This window comes from Lithobates pipiens, unplaced genomic scaffold, assembly GCF_037356315.1.
Source record: "Lithobates pipiens isolate NorthernLeopardFrog02 unplaced genomic scaffold, aLitPip1_a1.2 Scaffold_99, whole genome shotgun sequence".
In the NCBI taxonomy this organism is placed as follows: domain Eukaryota; kingdom Metazoa; phylum Chordata; class Amphibia; order Anura; family Ranidae; genus Lithobates; species Lithobates pipiens.
The window spans coordinates 247,022-261,158 of NW_027507922.1; positions in this window are offsets into that span (position 1 = coordinate 247,022).

The following is a 14,137-nucleotide window of genomic DNA, read 5'->3' on the forward strand; positions in this document are numbered from 1 at the left end:
AGCCTCTAACCCAATAGCAGCAAGTAGGTGAAGCCGAATTGAATCGACGATCCTACAAGGCCGAGCAGAGGGTACCCCACAGGGACCAAGTGACTTGGGTAGATCAAAATGTCTATCAACGTCCTAGCTGGGAAACAGGGACACCCCTAAGGGCTAAAGTCGATGTGACACTTGATCATGGTCAAAAGGCTGAGAAGCAATAATGCTGAAATGGAAAAAGATTTAAGTAGGGTGGATCGCATTCTCGTTCCATGTGGGGACTAAGACTCTAACCCAATAGCAGCAAGTAGGTGAAGCCGAAATGAATCGACGATCCTACAAGGCCGAGCAGAGGGTACCCCACAGGGACCAAGTGACTTGGGTAGATCAAAATGCCTATCAACGTCCCAGATGGGAAACAGGGACACCCCTCAGGGCTAAAGTCGATGTGACACTTGATCATGGTCAAAAGGCAGAGAAGCAATAATGCTGAAATGGAAAAAGATTTAAGTAGGGTGGATCGCATTCTCGTTCCATGTGGGGACTAAGCCTCTAACCCAATAGCAGCAAGTAGGTGAAGCCGAATTGAATCGAAGATCCTACAAGGCTGAGCAGAGGGTACCCCACAGGGACGAAGTGACTTGGGCAGATCAAAATGCCTATCAACGTCCCAGCTGGGAAATAGGGACACCCCTAAGGGCTAAAGTCGATGTGACACTTGATCATGGTCAAAAGGCCGAGAAGCAATAATGCTGAAATGGAAAAAGATTTAAGTAGGGTGGATCGCATTCTCGTTCCATGTGGGGACTAAGCCTCTAACCCAATAGCAGCAAGTAGGTGAAGCCGAATTGAATCGACGATCCTACAAGGCCGAGCAGAGGGTACCCCACAGGGACCAAGTGACTTGGGTAGATCAAAATGTCTATCAACGTCCTAGCTGGGAAACAGGGACACCCCTAAGGGCTAAAGTCGATGTGACACTTGATCATGGTCAAAAGGCAGAGAAGCAATAATGCTGAAATGGAAAAAGATTTAAGTAGGGTGGATCGCATTCTCGTTCCATGTGGGGACTAAGACTCTAACCCAATAGCAGCAAGTAGGTGAAGCCGAAATGAATTGACGATCCTACAAGGCCGAGCAGAGGGTACCCCACAGGGACCAAGTGACTTGGGTAGATCAAAATGCCTATCAACGTCCCAGCTGGGAAATAGGGACACCCCTAAGGGCTAAAGTCGATGTGACACTTGATCATGGTCAAAAGGCCGAGAAGCAATAATTCTGAAATGGAAAAAGATTTAAGTAGGGTAGATCGCATTCTCGTTCCATATGGGGACTAAGCCTCTAACCCAATAGCAGCAAGTAGGTGAAGCCGAATTGAATCGACGATCCTACAAGGCCGAGCAGAGGGTACCCCACAGGGACCAAGTGACTTGGGTAGATCAAAATGCCTATCAACGTCCCATCTGGGAAACAGGGACACCCCTAAGGGCTAAAGTCGATGTGACACTTGATCATGGTCAAAAGGCCGAGAAGCTATAATGCTGAAATGGAAAAAGATTTAAGTAGGGTGGATCGCATTCTCGTTCCATGTGGGGACTAAGACTCTAACCCAATAGCAGCAAGTAGGTGAAGCTGAAATGAATCGACGATCCTACAAGGCCAAGCAGAGGGTACCCCACAGGGACCAAGTGACTTGGGTAGATCAAAATGCCTATCAACGTCCCAGATGGGAAACAGGGACACCACCTAAGGGCTAAAGTCGATGTGACACTTGATCATGGTCAAAAGGCCGAGAAGCAATAATGCTGAAATGGAAAAAGATTTAAGTAGGGTGGATCGCATTCTCGTTCCATGTGGGGACTAAGCCTCTAACCCAATAGCAGCAAGTAGGTGAAGCCGAATTGAATCGACGATCCTACAAGGCCGAGCAGAGGGTACCCCACAGGGACCAAGTGACTTGGGCAGATCAAAATGCCTATCAACGTCCCAGCTGGGAAATAGGGACACCCCTAAGGGCTAAAGTCGATGTGACACTTGATCATGGTCAAAAGGCCGAGAAGCAATAATGCTGAAATGGAAAAAGATTTAAGTAGGGTGGATCGCATTCTCGTTCCATGTGGGGACTAAGCCTCTAACCCAATAGCAGCAAGTAGGTGAAGCCGAATTGAATCGACGATCCTACAAGGCCGAGCAGAGGGTACCCCACAGGGACTAAGTGACTTGGGTAGATCAAAATGTCTATCAACGTCCTAGCTGGGAAACAGGGACACCCCTAAGGGCTAAAGTCGATGTGACACTTGATCATGGTCAAAAGGCCGAGAAGCAATAATGCTGAAATGGAAAAAGATTTAAGTAGGGTGGATCGCATTCTCGTTCCATGTGGGGACTAAGACTCTAACCCAATAGCAGCAAGTAGGTGAAGCCGAAATGAATCGACGATCCTACAAGGCCGAGCAGAGGGTACCCCACAGGGACCAAGTGACTTGGGTAGATCAAAATGCCTATCAACGTCCCAGATGGGAAATAGGGACACCCCTAAGGGCTAAAGTTGATGTGACACTTGATCATGGTCAAAAGGCCGAGAAGCAATAATGCTGAAATGGAAAAAGATTTAAGTAGGGTGGATCGCATTCTCGTTCCATATGGGGACTAAGCCTCTAACCCAATAGCAGCAAGTAGGTGAAGCCGAATTGAATCGACGATCCTACAAGGCCGAGCAGAGGGTACCCCACAGGGACCAAGTGACTTGGGTAGATCAAAATGCCTATCAACGTCCCAGCTGGGAAATAGGGACACCCCTAAGGGCTAAAGTCGATGTGACACTTGATCATGGTCAAAAGGCCGAGAAGCAATAATTCTGAAATGGAAAAAGATTTAAGTAGGGTAGATCGCATTCTCGTTCCATATGGGGACTAAGCCTCTAACCCAATAGCAGCAAGTAGGTGAAGCCGAATTGAATCGACGATCCTACAAGGCCGAGCAGAGGGTACCCCACAGGGACCAAGTGACTTGGGTAGATCAAAATGCCTATCAACGTCCCAGCTGGGAAACAGGGACACCCCTAAGGGCTAAAGTCGATGTGACACTTGATCATGGTCAAAAGGCCGAGAAGCTATAATGCTGAAATGGAAAAAGATTTAAGAAGGGTGGATCGCATTCTCGTTCCATGTGGGGACTAAGACTCTAACCCAATAGCAGCAAGTAGGTGAAGCCGAAATGAATCGACGATCCTACAAGGCCAAGCAGAGGGTACCCCACAGGGACCAAGTGACTTGGGTAGATCAAAATGCCTATCAACGTCCCAGATGGGAAACAGGGACACCCCTCAGGGCAAAAGTCGATGTGACACTTGATCATGGTCAAAAGGCCGAGAAGCAATAATGCTGAAATGGAAAAAGATTTAAGTAGGGTGGATCGCATTCTCGTTCCATGTGGGGACTAAGCCTCTAACCCAATAGCAGCAAGTAGGTGAAGCCGAATTGAATCGACGATCCTACAAGGCCGAGCAGAGGGTACCCCACAGGGACCAAGGGACTTGGGCAGATCAAAATGCCTATCAACGTCCCAGCTGGGAAATAGGGACACCCCTAAGGGCTAAAGTCGATGTGACACTTGATCATGGTCAAAAGGCCGAGAAGCAATAATGCTGAAATGGAAAAAGATTTAAGTAGGGTGGATTGCATTCTCGTTCCATATGGGGACTAAGCCTCTAATCCAATAGCAGCAAGTAGGTGAAGCCAAATTGAATCGACGATCCTACAAGGCCGAGCAGAGGGTACCCCACAGGGACCAAGTGACTTGGGTAGATCAAAAGGCCTATCAACGTCCCAGCTGGGAAATAGGGACACCCCTAAGGGCTAAAGTTGATGTGACACTTGATCATGATCAAAAGGCCGAGAAGCAATAATGCTGAAATGGAAAAAGATTTAAGTAGGGTGGATCGCATTCTCGTTCCATATGGGGACTAAGCCTCTAACCCAATAGCAGCAAGTAGGTGAAGCCGAATTGAATCGACGATCCTACAAGGCCGAGCAGAGGGTACCCCACAGGGACCAAGTGGCTTGGGTAGATCAAAATGCCTATCAACGTCCCATCTGGGAAACAGGGACACCCTTAAGGGCTAAAGTCGATGTGACGCTTGATCATGGTCAAAAGGCCGAGAAGCAATAATGCTGAACTGGAAAAAGATGTAAGTAGGGTGGATCGCATTCTCGTTCCATGTGGGGACTAAGCCTCTAACCCAATAGCAGCAAGTAGGTGAAGCCGATTTGAATCGACGATCCTACAAGGCCGAGCAGAGGGTACCCCACAGGGACCAAGTGACTTGGGTAGATCAAAATCCCTATCAACATCCAAGCTGGGAAACAGGGACACCCCTAAGAACTAAAGTCGAAGTGACACTTGATCATGGTCAAAAGGCCGAGAAGCAATAATGCTGAAATGGAAAAAGTTTTAAGTAGGGTGGATCGCATTCTTGTTCCATATGGGGACTAAGCCTCTAACCCAATAGCAGCAAGTAGGTGATGCCGAATTGAATCTACGATCCTACAAGGCCGAGCAGAGGGTACCCCACAGGGACCAAGTGACTTGGGTAGATCAAAATGCCTATCAACGTCCCAGCTGGGAAACAGGGACACCTCTAAGGGCTAAAGTCAATGTGACACTTGATCATGGTCAAAAGGCCGAGAAGCAATAATGCTAAAATGGAAAAAGATTTAAGTAGGGTGGATCGCATTCTCGTTCCATATGGGGACTAAGCCTCTAACCCAATAGCAGCAAGTAGGTGAAGCCGAATTGAATTGACGATCCTACAAGGCCGAGCAGAGGGTACCCCACAGGGACCAAGTGACTTGGGCAGATCAAAATGCCTATCAACGTCCCAGCTGGGAAATAGGGACACCCCTAAGGTCTAAAGTCGATGTGACACTTGATCATGGTCAAAAGGCCGAGAAGCAATAATGCTGAAATGGAAAAAGATTTAAGTAGGGTGGATTGCATTCTCGTTCCATATGGGGACTAAGCCTCTAATCCAATAGCAGCAAGTAGGTGAAGCCGAATTGAATCAACGATCCTACAAGGCCGAGCAGAGGGTACCCCACAGGGACCAAGTGACTTGGGTAGATCAAAAGGCCTATCAACGTCCCAGCTGGGAAATAGGGACACCCCTAAGGGCTAAAGTTGATGTGACACTTGATCATGGTCAAAAGGCCGAGAAGCAATAATGCTGAAATGGAAAAAGATTTAAGTAGGGTGGATCGCATTCTCGTTCCATATGGGGACTAAGCCTCTAACCCAATAGCAGCAAGTAGGTGAAGCCGAATTGAATCGACGATCCTACAAGGCCGAGCAGAGGGTACCCCACAGGGACCAAGTGACTTGGGTAGATCAAAATGCCTATCAACGTCCCAGCTGGGAAATAGGGACACCCCTAAGGGCTAAAGTCGATGTGACACTTGATCATGGTCAAAAGGCCGAGAAGCAATAATTCTGAAATGGAAAAAGATTTAAGTAGGGTAGATCGCATTCTCGTTCCATATGGGGACTAAGCCTCTAACCCAATAGCAGCAAGTAGGTGAAGCCGAATTGAATCGACGATCCTACAAGGCCGAGCAGAGGGTACCCCACAGGGACCAAGTGACTTGGGTAGATCAAAATGCCTATCAACGTCCCAGCTGGGAAACAGGGACACCCCTAAGGGCTAAAGTCGATGTGACACTTGATCATGATCAAAAGGCCGAGAAGCAATAATGCTGAAATGGAAAAAGATTTAAGTAGGGTGGATCGCATTCTCGTTCCATATGGGGACTAAGCCTCTAACCCAATAGCAGCAAGTAGGTGAAGCCGAATTGAATCGACGATCCTACAAGGCCGAGCAGAGGGTACCCCACAGGGACCAAGTGGCTTGGGTAGATCAAAATGCCTATCAACGTCCCATCTGGGAAACAGGGACACCCTTAAGGGCTAAAGTCGATGTGACACTTGATCATGGTCAAAAGGCCGAGAAGCAATAATGCTGAACTGGAAAAAGATGTAAGTAGGGTGGATCGCATTCTCGTTCCATGTGGGGACTAAGCCTCTAACCCAATAGCAGCAAGTAGGTGAAGCCGAATTGAATCGACGATCCTACAAGGCCGAGCAGAGGGTACCCCACAGGGACCAAGTGACTTGGGTAGATCAAAATCCCTATCAACATCCAAGCTGGGAAACAGGGACACCCCTAAGAACTAAAGTCGAAGTGACACTTGATCATGGTCAAAAGGCCGAGAAGCAATAATGCTGAAATGGAAAAAGTTTTAAGTAGGGTGGATCGCATTCTTGTTCCATATGGGGACTAAGCCTCTAACCCAATAGCAGCAAGTAGGTGATGCCGAATTGAATCTACGATCCTACAAGGCCGAGCAGAGGGTACCCCACAGGGACCAAGTGACTTGGGTAGATCAAAATGCCTATCAACGTCCCAGCTGGGAAACAGGGACACCTCTAAGGGCTAAAGTCAATGTGACACTTGATCATGGTCAAAAGGCCGAGAAGCAATAATGCTAAAATGGAAAAAGATTTAAGTAGGGTGGATCGCATTCTCGTTCCATATGGGGACTAAGCCTCTAACCCAATAGCAGCAAGTAGGTGAAGCCGAATTGAATTGACGATCCTACAAGGCCGAGCAGAGGGTACCCCACAGGGACCAAGTGACTTGGGTAGATCAAAATGCCTATCAACGTCCCAGCTGGGAAATAGGGACACCCCTCAGGGCTAAAGTCGATGTGACACTTGATCATGGTCAAAAGGCCGAGAAGCAATAATGCTGAAATGGAAAAAGATGTAAGTAGGGTGGATCGCATTCTCGTTCCATGTGGGGACTAAGCCTCTAACCCAATAGCAGCAAGTAGGTGAAGCTGAATTGAATCGACGATCCTACAAGGCCGAGCAGAGGGTACCCCACAGGGACCAAGTGACTTGGGTAGATCAAAATGCCTATCAACGTCCCAGCTGGGAAACAGGGACACCCCTAAGGGCTAAAGTCGATGTGACACTTGATCATGGTCAAAAGGCCGAGAAGCAATAATGCTGAAATGGAAAAAGATTTAAGTAGGGTGGATCGCATTCTCGTTCCGTATGGGGACTAAGCCTCTAACCCAATAGCAGCAACTAGATGAAGCCGAATTGAATCGACGATCCTATAAGGCCGAGCAGAGGGTACCCCACAGTGACCAAGTGGCTTGGGTAGATCAAAATGCCTATCAACGTCCCAGCTGGGAAACAGGGACACCCCTAAGGGCTAAAGTCGATGTGACACTTGATCATGGTCATAAGGCCGAGAAGCAATAATGCTGAAATGGAAAAAGATTTAAGTAGGGTGGATCGCATTCTCGTTCCATATGGGGACTAAGCCTCTAACCCAATAGCAGCAAGTAGGTGAAGCCGAATTGAATCGACGATCCTACAAGGCCGAGCAGAGGGTACCCCACAGGGACCAAGTGACTTGGGTAGATCAAAATGCCTATCAACGTCCCAGCTGGGAAATAGGGACACCCCTAAGGGCTAAAGTCGATGTGACACTTGATCATGGTCAAAAGGCCGAGAAGCAATAATGCTGAAATGGAAAAAGATTTAAGTAGGGTGGATCACATTCTCGTTCCATGTGGGGACTAAGCCTCTAACCCAATAGCAGCAAGTAGGTGAAGCCGAATTGAATCGACGATCCTACAAGGCCGAGCAGAGGGTACCCCACAGGGACCAAGTGGCTTGGGTAGATCAAAATGCCTATCAACGTCCCAGCTGGGAAACAGGGACACCCCTAAGGGCTAAAGTCGATGTGACACTTGATCATGGTCAAAAGGCCGAGAAGCAATAATGCTGATATGGAAAAAGATTTAAGTAGGTTGGATCGCATTCTCGTTCCATGTGGGGACTAAGCCAATAACCCAATAGCAGCAAGTAGGTGAAGCCGAATTGAATCGACGATCCTACAAGGCCGAGCAGAGGGTACCCCACAGGGACCAAGTGACTTGGGTAGATCAAAATGTCTATCAACGTCCTAGCTGGGAAACAGGGACACCCCTAAGGGCTAAAGTCGATGTGACACTTGATCATGGTCAAAAGGCCGAGAAGCAATAATGCTGAAATGGAAAAAGATTTAAGTAGGGTGGATCGCATTCTCGTTCCATGTGGGGACTAAGCCTCTAACCCAATAGCAGCAACTAGATGAAGCCGAATTGAATCGACGATCCTATAAGGCCGAGCAGAGGGTACCCCACAGGGACCAAGTGGCTTGGGTAGATCAAAAGGCCTATCAACGTCCCAGCTGGGAAACAGGGACACCCCTAAGGGCTAAAGTCGATGTGACACTTGATCATGGTCATAAGGCCGAGAAGCAATAATGCTGAAATGGAAAAAGATTTAAGTAGGGTGGATCGCATTCTCGTTCCATGTGGGGACTAAGACTCTAACCCAATAGCAGCAAGTAGGTGAAGCCGAAATGAATCGACGATCCTACAAGGCCAAGCAGAGGGTACCCCACAGGGACCAAGTGACTTGGGTAGATCAAAATGCCTATCAACGTCCCAGATGGGAAACAGGGACACCACCTAAGGGCTAAAGTCGATGTGACACTTGATCATGGTCAAAAGGCCGAGAAGCAATAATGCTGAAATGGAAAAAGATTTAAGTAGGGTGGATCGCATTCTCGTTCCATGTGGGGACTAAGCCTCTAACCCAATAGCAGCAAGTAGGTGAAGCCGAATTGAATCGACGATCCTACAAGGCCGAGCAGAGGGTACCCCACAGGGACCAAGTGACTTGGGCAGATCAAAATGCCTATCAACGTCCCAGCTGGGAAATAGGGACACCCCTAAGGGCTAAAGTCGATGTGACACTTGATCATGGTCAAAAGGCCGAGAAGCAATAATGCTGAAATGGAAAAAGATTTAAGTAGGGTGGATCGCATTCTCGTTCCATGTGGGGACTAAGCCTCTAACCCAATAGCAGCAAGTAGGTGAAGCCGAATTGAATCGACGATCCTACAAGGCCGAGCAGAGGGTACCCCACAGGGACTAAGTGACTTGGGTAGATCAAAATGTCTATCAACGTCCTAGCTGGGAAACAGGGACACCCCTAAGGGCTAAAGTCGATGTGACACTTGATCATGGTCAAAAGGCCGAGAAGCAATAATGCTGAAATGGAAAAAGATTTAAGTAGGGTGGATCGCATTCTCGTTCCATGTGGGGACTAAGACTCTAACCCAATAGCAGCAAGTAGGTGAAGCCGAAATGAATCGACGATCCTACAAGGCCGAGCAGAGGGTACCCCACAGGGACCAAGTGACTTGGGTAGATCAAAATGCCTATCAACGTCCCAGATGGGAAATAGGGACACCCCTAAGGGCTAAAGTTGATGTGACACTTGATCATGGTCAAAAGGCCGAGAAGCAATAATGCTGAAATGGAAAAAGATTTAAGTAGGGTGGATCGCATTCTCGTTCCATATGGGGACTAAGCCTCTAACCCAATAGCAGCAAGTAGGTGAAGCCGAATTGAATCGACGATCCTACAAGGCCGAGCAGAGGGTACCCCACAGGGACCAAGTGACTTGGGTAGATCAAAATGCCTATCAACGTCCCAGCTGGGAAATAGGGACACCCCTAAGGGCTAAAGTCGATGTGACACTTGATCATGGTCAAAAGGCCGAGAAGCAATAATTCTGAAATGGAAAAAGATTTAAGTAGGGTAGATCGCATTCTCGTTCCATATGGGGACTAAGCCTCTAACCCAATAGCAGCAAGTAGGTGAAGCCGAATTGAATCGACGATCCTACAAGGCCGAGCAGAGGGTACCCCACAGGGACCAAGTGACTTGGGTAGATCAAAATGCCTATCAACGTCCCAGCTGGGAAACAGGGACACCCCTAAGGGCTAAAGTCGATGTGACACTTGATCATGGTCAAAAGGCCGAGAAGCTATAATGCTGAAATGGAAAAAGATTTAAGAAGGGTGGATCGCATTCTCGTTCCATGTGGGGACTAAGACTCTAACCCAATAGCAGCAAGTAGGTGAAGCCGAAATGAATCGACGATCCTACAAGGCCAAGCAGAGGGTACCCCACAGGGACCAAGTGACTTGGGTAGATCAAAATGCCTATCAACGTCCCAGATGGGAAACAGGGACACCCCTCAGGGCAAAAGTCGATGTGACACTTGATCATGGTCAAAAGGCCGAGAAGCAATAATGCTGAAATGGAAAAAGATTTAAGTAGGGTGGATCGCATTCTCGTTCCATGTGGGGACTAAGCCTCTAACCCAATAGCAGCAAGTAGGTGAAGCCGAATTGAATCGACGATCCTACAAGGCCGAGCAGAGGGTACCCCACAGGGACCAAGGGACTTGGGCAGATCAAAATGCCTATCAACGTCCCAGCTGGGAAATAGGGACACCCCTAAGGGCTAAAGTCGATGTGACACTTGATCATGGTCAAAAGGCCGAGAAGCAATAATGCTGAAATGGAAAAAGATTTAAGTAGGGTGGATTGCATTCTCGTTCCATATGGGGACTAAGCCTCTAATCCAATAGCAGCAAGTAGGTGAAGCCAAATTGAATCGACGATCCTACAAGGCCGAGCAGAGGGTACCCCACAGGGACCAAGTGACTTGGGTAGATCAAAAGGCCTATCAACGTCCCAGCTGGGAAATAGGGACACCCCTAAGGGCTAAAGTTGATGTGACACTTGATCATGATCAAAAGGCCGAGAAGCAATAATGCTGAAATGGAAAAAGATGTAAGTAGGGTGGATCGCATTCTCGTTCCATATGGGGACTAAGCCTCTAACCCAATAGCAGCAAGTAGGTGAAGCCGAATTGAATCGACGATCCTACAAGGCCGAGCAGAGGGTACCCCACAGGGACCAAGTGGCTTGGGTAGATCAAAATGCCTATCAACGTCCCATCTGGGAAACAGGGACACCCTTAAGGGCTAAAGTCGATGTGACACTTGATCATGGTCAAAAGGCCGAGAAGCAATAATGCTGAACTGGAAAAAGATGTAAGTAGGGTGGATCGCATTCTCGTTCCATGTGGGGACTAAGCCTCTAACCCAATAGCAGCAAGTAGGTGAAGCCGAATTGAATCGACGATCCTACAAGGCCGAGCAGAGGGTACCCCACAGGGACCAAGTGACTTGGGTAGATCAAAATCCCTATCAACATCCAAGCTGGGAAACAGGGACACCCCTAAGAACTAAAGTCGAAGTGACACTTGATCATGGTCAAAAGGCCGAGAAGCAATAATGCTGAAATGGAAAAAGTTTTAAGTAGGGTGGATCGCATTCTTGTTCCATATGGGGACTAAGCCTCTAACCCAATAGCAGCAAGTAGGTGATGCCGAATTGAATCTACGATCCTACAAGGCCGAGCAGAGGGTACCCCACAGGGACCAAGTGACTTGGGTAGATCAAAATGCCTATCAACGTCCCAGCTGGGAAACAGGGACACCTCTAAGGGCTAAAGTCAATGTGACACTTGATCATGGTCAAAAGGCCGAGAAGCAATAATGCTAAAATGGAAAAAGATTTAAGTAGGGTGGATCGCATTCTCGTTCCATATGGGGACTAAGCCTCTAACCCAATAGCAGCAAGTAGGTGAAGCCGAATTGAATTGACGATCCTACAAGGCCGAGCAGAGGGTACCCCACAGGGACCAAGTGACTTGGGCAGATCAAAATGCCTATCAACGTCCCAGCTGGGAAATAGGGACACCCCTAAGGGCTAAAGTCGATGTGACACTTGATCATGGTCAAAAGGCCGAGAAGCAATAATGCTGAAATGGAAAAAGATTTAAGTAGGGTGGATTGCATTCTCGTTCCATATGGGGACTAAGCCTCTAATCCAATAGCAGCAAGTAGGTGAAGCCGAATTGAATCAACGATCCTACAAGGCCGAGCAGAGGGTACCCCACAGGGACCAAGTGACTTGGGTAGATCAAAAGGCCTATCAACGTCCCAGCTGGGAAATAGGGACACCCCTAAGGGCTAAAGTCGATGTGACACTTGATCATGGTCAAAAGGCCGAGAAGCAATAATGCTGAAATGGAAAAAGATTTAAGTAGGGTGGATTGCATTCTCGTTCCATATGGGGACTAAGCCTCTAATCCAATAGCAGCAAGTAGGTGAAGCCGAATTGAATCAACGATCCTACAAGGCCGAGCAGAGGGTACCCCACAGGGACCAAGTGACTTGGGTAGATCAAAAGGCCTATCAACGTCCCAGCTGGGAAATAGGGACACCCCTAAGGGCTAAAGTTGATGTGACACTTGATCATGATCAAAAGGCCGAGAAGCAATAATGCTGAAATGGAAAAAGATTTAAGTAGGGTGGATCGCATTCTCGTTCCATATGGGGACTAAGCCTCTAACCCAATAGCAGCAAGTAGGTGAAGCCGAATTGAATTGACGATCCTACAAGGCCGAGCAGAGGGTACCCCACAGGGACCAAGTGACTTGGGCAGATCAAAATGCCTATCAACGTCCCAGCTGGGAAATAGGGACACCCCTAAGGGCTAAAGTCGATGTGACACTTGATCATGGTCAAAAGGCCGAGAAGCAATAATGCTGAAATGGAAAAAGATTTAAGTAGGGTGGATTGCATTCTCGTTCCATATGGGGACTAAGCCTCTAATCCAATAGCAGCAAGTAGGTGAAGCCGAATTGAATCAACGATCCTACAAGGCCGAGCAGAGGGTACCCCACAGGGACCAAGTGACTTGGGTAGATCAAAAGGCCTATCAACGTCCCAGCTGGGAAATAGGGACACCCCTAAGGGCTAAAGTCGATGTGACACTTGATCATGGTCAAAAGGCCGAGAAGCAATAATGCTGAAATGGAAAAAGATTTAAGTAGGGTGGATTGCATTCTCGTTCCATATGGGGACTAAGCCTCTAATCCAATAGCAGCAAGTAGGTGAAGCCGAATTGAATCAACGATCCTACAAGGCCGAGCAGAGGGTACCCCACAGGGACCAAGTGACTTGGGTAGATCAAAAGGCCTATCAACGTCCCAGCTGGGAAATAGGGACACCCCTAAGGGCTAAAGTTGATGTGACACTTGATCATGATCAAAAGGCCGAGAAGCAATAATGCTGAAATGGAAAAAGATTTAAGTAGGGTGGATCGCATTCTCGTTCCATATGGGGACTAAGCCTCTAACCCAATAGCAGCAAGTAGGTGAAGCCGAATTGAATCGACGATCCTACAAGGCCGAGCAGAGGGTACCCCACAGGGACCAAGTGACTTGGGTAGATCAAAATCCCTATCAACATCCAAGCTGGGAAACAGGGACACCCCTAAGAACTAAAGTCGAAGTGACACTTGATCATGGTCAAAAGGCCGAGAAGCAATAATGCTGAAATGGAAAAAGTTTTAAGTAGGGTGGATCGCATTCTTGTTCCATATGGGGACTAAGCCTCTAACCCAATAGCAGCAAGTAGGTGATGCCGAATTGAATCTACGATCCTACAAGGCCGAGCAGAGGGTACCCCACAGGGACCAAGTGACTTGGGTAGATCAAAATGCCTATCAACGTCCCAGCTGGGAAATAGGGACACCCCTCAGGGCTAAAGTCGATGTGACACTTGATCATGGTCAAAAGGCCGAGAAGCAATAATGCTGAAATGGAAAAAGATGTAAGTAGGGTGGATCGCATTCTCGTTCCATGTGGGGACTAAGCCTCTAACCCAATAGCAGCAAGTAGGTGAAGCTGAATTGAATCGACGATCCTACAAGGCCGAGCAGAGGGTACCCCACAGGGACCAAGTGACTTGGGTAGATCAAAATGCCTATCAACGTCCCAGCTGGGAAACAGGGACACCCCTAAGGGCTAAAGTCGATGTGACACTTGATCATGGTCAAAAGGCCGAGAAGCAATAATGCTGAAATGGAAAAAGATTTAAGTAGGGTGGATCGCATTCTCGTTCCGTATGGGGACTAAGCCTCTAACCCAATAGCAGCAACTAGATGAAGCCGAATTGAATCGACGATCCTATAAGGCCGAGCAGAGGGTACCCCACAGTGACCAAGTGGCTTGGGTAGATCAAAAGGCCTATCAACGTCCCAGCTGGGAAACAGGGACACCCCTAAGGGCTAAAGTCGATGTGACACTTGATCATGGTCATAAGGCCGAGAA